The sequence below is a fragment of the Miniopterus natalensis genome, chromosome 9 (genome assembly GCF_054644295.1).
Source record: "Miniopterus natalensis isolate mMinNat1 chromosome 9, mMinNat1.hap1, whole genome shotgun sequence".
NCBI lineage: Eukaryota > Metazoa > Chordata > Mammalia > Chiroptera > Miniopteridae > Miniopterus > Miniopterus natalensis.
Genome location: NC_142089.1, coordinates 19789620 through 19797681, shown reverse-complemented (window position 1 = coordinate 19797681; position 8062 = coordinate 19789620).

The window sequence follows — 8062 nt, the reverse complement described above, 5'->3', positions numbered from 1 at the left end:
CCCCCGCCCGCGGGCTCCGCAGCCCCGTCCCGGCCCCGCAGCCTGCGGCCGTGCCGCGCACGGTCCCCTTGCCCTCCCCCGCCCAGCCTCCGCCTTGGCACAGCCCCTGGCTCGGGGCCTAGAGGTGGGCGGGCACCGCGGTCACAGGTGGGGGCCCCGGCAAAGTCGGCAGGGTTAGCGGGGTTCTCCCTCCACACCGGGGATGCCTCGGCCGCGCGGCCCGGCGGTGGGGGCCGCTGTCAGCGGCTGAGGCCGAGCACAGCGCCCCACACTGGCCGGGGCTGGCCCGAGGGAGGGGCCCCTTGAGCCGAGCGCCAGGGGCTGAAGTCGGGTAGCTGACCCCGAAAACCTGAGGCAGGGTCTCGGAGGGGACGTGCCTGGGGGGCTGTGTGTGACACGCAGGGGGTGCCTGCCTCGGGGGGCGCGCGGACCTGGCTGTGAAACTGTGCGCCCGTCTCCCCGGCAGCCGGCCTCTGGCTTCGGTCCCGGTGCCTGGGCGGGCTGTGCGCGGCCGTGACACCGCGCCCGGTCCCGGGTCCCCCGGACTCCAACCGGCGGTCCCCCAGCGGGGCCTTCCCAGCGCCGTCGCTCGGCGAGGCGCGGGCCCCTCGGAGACCCCGGCTGCAGCCCGCCCGCGGCGACCTCGGCCCTCCGGGGTCCGGTGCGGGGGCGGGGAGCTCGGTCCGCCTCCCTCTCCGGGCTCCGGGCTCCGGGCTCGGCCGCCCTGCGCGGGGGCGGGGGCGGGCGCGGGGGCGGAGCGCGCGGGCGGGATCCCCCCGCCTCCCCTTCCTGGTCCCCGGGAAATCCAGCCTCCGTGGCTTGGCCGCCTCCCGCTCCCGCGCCCGCTGCCGCTCGGCGCTCGCTCGGGGCTCCGCAGCCGGCGCGGCCCCTCCGCCGGGGGCTCCGCAGCGCCGGGCCCGTCCCTGCGCGCCCGCCCCCGCCGCAGCGCCCCCAGCCCGGGCCGGCGGCACCATGTAACCCGGCCGGAGCCGCGCCGGGCCAGGTAAGCCGCGGGGAGGGGTGGGGACGGGCCGTGCTCGCCGCGCCCTCTGCAGCGCCCCCCGTCTCCGGCCTGGCTGCGGCCCCGGCGCCGCCCACGCCCCGGGCTCCCGCGGCCTCGGCTCCGGGCTCCCGGCTCCCGGCTCCGGGAGGGGCGCAGGCTGGGCCTCCTCCGCTGCCCCCACCCCGCCCCCGCCCCGGCCTGGCGGCCCGCGGGCCTGGCCCGAGGACGGGCGGAGGGACCACGCGGAGCGAGGACCGGCTCTCCCGGGGCGCCGCGGGGTTGGCCAGCCCCGGCCCGGCCCGGCCCGGCCCGGCTGGAGCTCGGGTCCGGGAGGGAGTAGCCGGCTGGTTGTGGGGGGAAGTGGTGGTGTTGGGGAGATCCGGAGAGAAGTTTCCTCTGCAGGTGTGAGTGTGAGTGCGTGTCATGTGCCTGATGAGTGTGTGAGTGTGGCACCGTGTGGGTCCGTGGGTGATTGTGTGTGCCAGTGAGTGTATGCAGTGAGTGTGTGTGTCATTGTGGGCGAGTGTGCGCGCGTGTCAGTGGGTGTATGCAGTGTGTGTGGACATGTGTGTGAATGAGTGTGTGTTGTCACCGCATGTGCCTGTGTATGTCTCTGTGAGTGTGTGTGTGTGTGTGCGCCGGTGTGACTGTGTCTCTGTGAGTGGGTCCAGGTGTGTGTGGCCTTCATGAGTGTGTGTTGGCTGTGTGAGAATGTATCTGAGCAGGGTTCACTCTGCCTCACCCACATCTGGGATTCCATCTCTCCCACCTCCCCTAGGGGATTCCTGGTGGTGGTGAGGGGGACATGGAACCGGGAGATCAGACTTTTCAGAGGTCAGGTCATCCCCTCACTGGGGACTCCTATCCCTGCACCCCTTTAGACAAGAGCTGAGTTGCACTCCCCACCTTGGTCCCCACCTTCACCTACCTCATGTACTTTCTGGGATGCTCTAGTTATGTCCTTGCTACATGCTGGGGCCCCTGGCAGTCGTGGGGCCTCAGGTGAGCTCAAGTATGTGCGCTTCTTCTTGGGGCCTGGGAACTTGTGTCATCTTAGTAATGTTTCGCCAAAGAACCTTCAGAACCGGGACCTGAGGAGGCCAGGTGGAGGCTTCTGCCCTGTTCTTAGTCATCAGGGCAGGTGGATGTCCCCCAGACCTCCAAGCCCTAAATTTCCAAGTTCTAGGTCATTGGTTCAGCCTACTGGCTCTAAGTGGGTCTGTGCTGAAGCTCTCTGAAGTAATAATAATAATAATAATAATAATAATAAGAAGAAGAACAGTGCCCTTATATCAGTCCAGGGCTTTTGAAAAATGCTTCCCTCTCAACTCTTTCTTCTTATGTCCCCAACAGCCCTGGAAACCAGAGCCAGGTTAAGCCATATGAAATTTCCAATATTCAGCCTTTTTTGTTTTTTACCTACAAAAACAGCAATTCTGTATAGTTCAGCCTAATATAATGCCAATTTGTAGATGAAGATGTTGAGGCTCAGAGATGAATTGCATTTCCCATAATCCCATGCTGCTAGTCAGTGGTACAGAAAGGCTCCAACCCAGGTCTTTTGGTGACTCAAGGAGCAGTGTTGGGCCAAGGTTAGAGAGGGTACTCCCCGCTGTGCGCTCTCTGACCCTGGAGGCACTGACCTCTACCTCTGCCCAGCATTCCCTGAGTGCTGGGGCTACTTCTGCACCCAGCCGCCAAGGCCTAGGTGGGGAGAAGAGAGGAGGGAGGGGAGGGAGAGGTTTCATGAGTTGGCAGTGAATCAGGGTCTAAAAAGGGAGTCGGGAGGGCTAGGGTGGCAGGTGCTTCTAAAAAGAACTTGAACATAGGATGAACATCATTAGATACCACCCCCTCATGCTCGACCCCCGCCGCCCCACTGATCTGACAGGCAGTGCCCACTGCATTTTATGCCAGGGGGCTCATGTCCAAGGAATGAGCTTGTATGTAGCTGTAAAATGATGGTTAGGGGAGGAAGCTTAGAATTAACTTGGTCCAACCTCTTAATTATCCAGTGAAGACACTGAAACCCAGAGGAGGGAGGAGACTTGCCCAAGGTCACACAGCAAAGTTGTGGGTTCCTGGCTAGTCTTAGCCCAGGAACTTTATAAACCTCCATGCTGCTTTCTATTCCTGGAAACACCTACCCTCTCTCCATGCCCATCAGAACTGAGCATAGATTTGGGAGAAAAGAATTAAAGACTCAATAAGCCTACAATTATAGATCTTTTAACCTGGGACCCCTTTCCAAAGAGAGGGAACTACCAATGTTTCTGGAGATGGGGATTCCTAGCCCTACCCATCACCAATGTAGACCATGGACTTGTCTTGATTCTTGCTGGTGAGGGGCTGGAGCTGCTGCAGGCCAGACTCCCAGACTTTGTTCTATGGCAGCGCCAGCTTTCTGCTGCTGCCTGGCACCTCACATCATCTCTCTCCAGCTGATGTTGGGGCTTGAGTTGGCTGAGCTACATTTTCTTTCATCCCACCCAATTTCTGATGCATTTTGCCTCTAGCTGGCCTGGCAGTTCCTTTCTTTATGGGTTCCTGTTGGGTAGAGAAACTTCTGGGGCTTGTTTGATTTTGGAAAGGTCTGCAGTTACCCTTAAACCCTTTCTAATTAAACCTTCCAAGAGTCTACAGTAAATGATAATGATAATTGTCCCCATTTTACAGATGGAAGGCTGAAATTCAGAGGGCGTATCTTGTTTGTTTGGTCTCTCAATGTACTAAGATCAGTAGAAGAGGTTCTTGGAGTAAGGGGACAAAGGGAGCAAATGACAACAGAAGCTTTTGTCTAAAGGGGCTTGTACAGAGCCTTTCCAGTGTCTTACCATCCCCATGGTCAGGAAACCTTTCCAAGGCCTGATTTCTTTCCCCCTTGGGCTCAAAGCTTTGTCTTTCAGTGGAGGTTGGAAGAACAGCTGTGTACCCTTCCCTGTACAAGTATTGTCTTGATTCCCCCTTCATCCACCCTCCCTCCAGTCTGAAGGCTGCTGGCTCAGCGGGCCTCCTGCTGTCTGGGGAGTCTGGGTTTGAGCTGGGGTGAGGCAGTGGCACCATCGTTATGGTAACGGGCTGCCAGCTCATCGTTGCTAATAACTTGTCAAGTCCCTGGGCTCAAGTGCAGCGTGCCTTCCCACCAGCCCTTCTCCCCATGTCACAGAAAGAAAAAGTGAGGCTGTGAGGGAGGGGCCTGTGAATAAGGGAGTCTGGGGAGGTGGGTAGCTTTATCCTTGGGGTTGTAACTGAAGAGCCGGGGGGGGGGGTCCCTTTGGGGCTGGTTTACACATACAATTACATAATTTGCATATGATTGTATAGGCTGTTACATGTCAGTACACTCAGAACATACTTGAATAAACCTGTACATGCTAAGCGACACATTCACATGCTTTTACACAGCAACCTATAGGCACACGTGTTTCCAAGCATCAGAACATGCCTGTGTATGAATACTGCCTCTACCATCTGCACATAAGGCACCCAAGAAATCTGGGTTTGTGGGGGTGTCCAGGTATGTGGGTTGGGATCTGATCTTTTTCTGATGCAGCTTCAAAGTGTCTTGTTAACAAAGGGACAGAATAGTCCCAGGGTTCCTTCTGCCTTCCAGCCAAGAGCTCAGAATGGGAGTGGGCTGGGGATGGTGTGGGGCCCCAAGCTCCCGGCTCCCAAAGGCCCCTGCCTCTCTGCCCTTTGAGCTCAGGTATCCTCTGCCCCCTCACTCTCTATTCTTTCTCATCCTCTCCTCTTCCTGTGTGTAAATATTAAAGAGCTGAGCCTGCAGAGCTGATGTAGACATGGGGAGAGAATGAAATTAAAAAGGATTCCCTCACCCCCATCTCAACACCCCCACCCTGCAGTCCCCCGCTCCTGCCTCCTTCCCTCTCCTCTCTCCTCTCCCCATCACTCAGTGCTTCCACATGTCTCTCCTCCCCCCAGTCCAGATGGGAGCTGGCTCCTTCAGAAAGGGGGCTTAAAACTGGGTGTGGGGAGCTACTTCTCTCTGCCTCCCCTCACTACATCTGCCTACAGGGCTGGGAGCCCCCACGTAAGTATTTCTTCTATTTTGGGGGTGGTGGTTAGGAAGGAAAGTGATGTTTAGAACCAGCTGTGAGTGGCGTTGAGAGGCTCAGGGCTGAGAGGAGGTGGGTGGGGTCCTGTCTCTAGGCTCCCTCAGGGAAGCCTCGTGTCTGGGTTTCTTTTCTCTCTTTGGACAGAGACTGAAGGGAGGGGTACCAGAGGCCTCCGGTGGATAGGAGCGAGTATGGGAGAGGCGGGGGAGAGGGGCTTCTGTTCTACAGAGGGTGCGTGGCAGGGTTAGCCTGTTCCTTTCCGGCAGGCCGGGGTTCTGGCGACGCGGCCCATGGCCCCTGGGAGCTGTCCCGAGTGCTGAAAGGGACTCGGAGGGGACGCGCGCCTTCGGAACTGTCCTGGGTCCTGAATGGGGTTGCGTTGGGGTCCGATGATGGAAAGGGGGTTGGGCCGCGCTGAGGGCTCACTAGAAAAATTCTCCCAGATGACCCACTTTCCAAGGACAGAATTCCTGAATGGAAGCATAGATTTAGGGGTCCTCCCTCTGGCTTTAGGCCTCACAGTTATTAGTGGTATTGGGGAAAGGGGCTCCTCTTTCCCTGTTTCAGTTCCCCTTCCCAAAACCACCCTACTGTTAGTGTGGGGGTAGGAATGGAGGGTGATATTGTGGCTGTGAGCTCTCTTCTCATAGGTAGTTTTTAGTACAATAAGCTTTGGGGTACTTGCACCAGCCTTTCTCCTAGTGGGTCTCAGAAGTTCGGGCTCAAGGCAATTCTGGATTAGGAGAGGGTAGGCTTTGCTGGTTGGGCCTGGGGTAGTTAGAGCTCAAAAGTTCAGGATAATTTTGTTGACTATGTGTGGCATCCCCCTGCTCACCATACTGTGAAATTTGGGACAGGGTACAGTAAAATATCTTGCAAGCCTGTCTTATGCTCTGCCCACCCCAACCACAGCTCAGAGCAGCTTTTGGGAGAGGCTTTTATTGGGGAGGAAGATTTCCAAGCAAAGGATTTCAAGGAGTGGGTGGGGTTGTTCAATGCCATGGAGCAGAGAAGGAGGAGGCTACTGGAGATGGGGCAGTGGGAAAAGAGGAAGAGCTGGCAGGGAAAAAATTCAAATCAGAGGGTAGGGTCTGGGTTTCAGTCCTCAGTTACCTTGGAAATCTTTTCCCCACCAACTTAAAGTCAGGGTCATCTCAGTTTTCTGAGTTCTTACATTCCGTCTTTGTAATTCTGAAGGGAATAGAGGAAGGAGTTATTTCTCCAGGCCCCTTCCCTTGTCATCCCAGGGGTATGAGAGCCAAATGTCAGGACATGCAGATGAGACTGTGGGGGAACAACAGGCAGGAAGGGTTGATGGCAGCTTTGCCTTCCATCCTCAAGAGCACAATCAAATATTCAAATGGAATCCTTCTTGGGGGGAGAGGAAGGAGAGGGTTTCCAGATGATGCTGGCCAAATTTAAGTGCGGCGGGAAGTTCAAGAAAAGGGGTTGGGCATCTAGGGACCCTAAGATGAACCCCTTTTCAGATGTGACTTCTAGTTAATAAAGAACCCCTCACCCATCATGTTTTTGATGTAACTCATCAAGTTGGTTCCTCCCATTCTCTAGCTACTTGGGAGGAGCTGAGTTTTCCTATGCTGTGGGTGCTGGGAGGTGGTGGGTGTGGGTGTGGGTGCCTGTTTGGGGAGGGGAGGTGTTTGTGCTTCACTCAGCTCCCTTGGTTACATAACAGCTTTGATAAGACTTTACTTTGGAGCTGCTGCTACTGCCTTGAAGCAGTCACCCCTCCACCCCCACGTGGGATGCTGGATGTCCACCCCCTTCTCTCTGGCCTCTTGGAGAGTCCTGCTATTCATGATCCACTGTTCCAGCGGCAGCTTTCCTGCTGGGAGGTGTCTTCAGTTTGCCTCCCTGCTTCCTAGCCGGCTCCTGTTTTTTTGTTTTTAATACTTGCTTTTTTTGTTATCTTGAGCCCAGGTCATCTCCTTTACATTTTTAAGCCTCTGGGTCTACCCTCTCCTTGGCAGGGCCCTTGGACTGGGATGGGAAGAGTTCACTGAACATCATGAAGCTGCCCTCTAAGGAAGAAAGAGGCATCCTAGGAGGTTTTAGGGCCCAGAGATAATTTTCTCACTGTTTATTTCTTTGATCCAATAACTGTTTTGGAGTCTTGGAGCAGTAAACCATACCCAGAGGAACTGGGAGGAAGAACTCTGGCCTTGATACTTTCTCTTTGTTTTCCCTTTTAGAATTAAAGAGTTGTATATATCGAGGGTGGAGACTGACTCTTGGGCATATTCTATCGATAATAGAAACAACTTTCCAAATGGAGAAATGGGAGACTGGCAAGAGTAGAGAGCAAATGTAAACTTGTGATGTCACTTGGAAGGAATATGGGCACTTGGCTTTGTGCATAGGACGGAACCCAGAGAGGGGCTGGATGTCACTGCTATCCCAGTGCACGTGCATGTATACTTCTGTCTGTGAGTGGATATATCACTGTGTATATGCACATACATATGTGTGAGTGTGCTGTATGAATGTGTACAAACATTTATGAGTTTGTATATTAGTGGGCACACATACATGTATATATGCCTGTATGACTTATGTATGCATTCATGTTTATATGTGACTGTGAAAGCAATTACTTAATTAAACCTATATGTGTGTATGTGTGTGGTGCTCATCCAGTGATGCATATATGTGAGTGTAAGTATGCATATGAACATACGTGCGGGAGCACATATATGCACACATGAGTTAATAACATATGACTATGTTTATAAGTTGAGTAATACACGTGAATAAATGTGACAAAGAATGAGAGAGAGCAAGAGAAAGATTGATTCTGACTGAGCATTTAGGCTATCCGAAAGTTGTTTTCCCACAAGCTTGAAATTGATCCACTCTGATGCCTGTGACTCTCCTCCAGTCACAGGAACCCAGTTCCCCACCACCGTCCTTATGAAGGGAGTTTGCGGAGGAGAAACCTATGCAGCCTTGGGGACAGCTGGGAAAG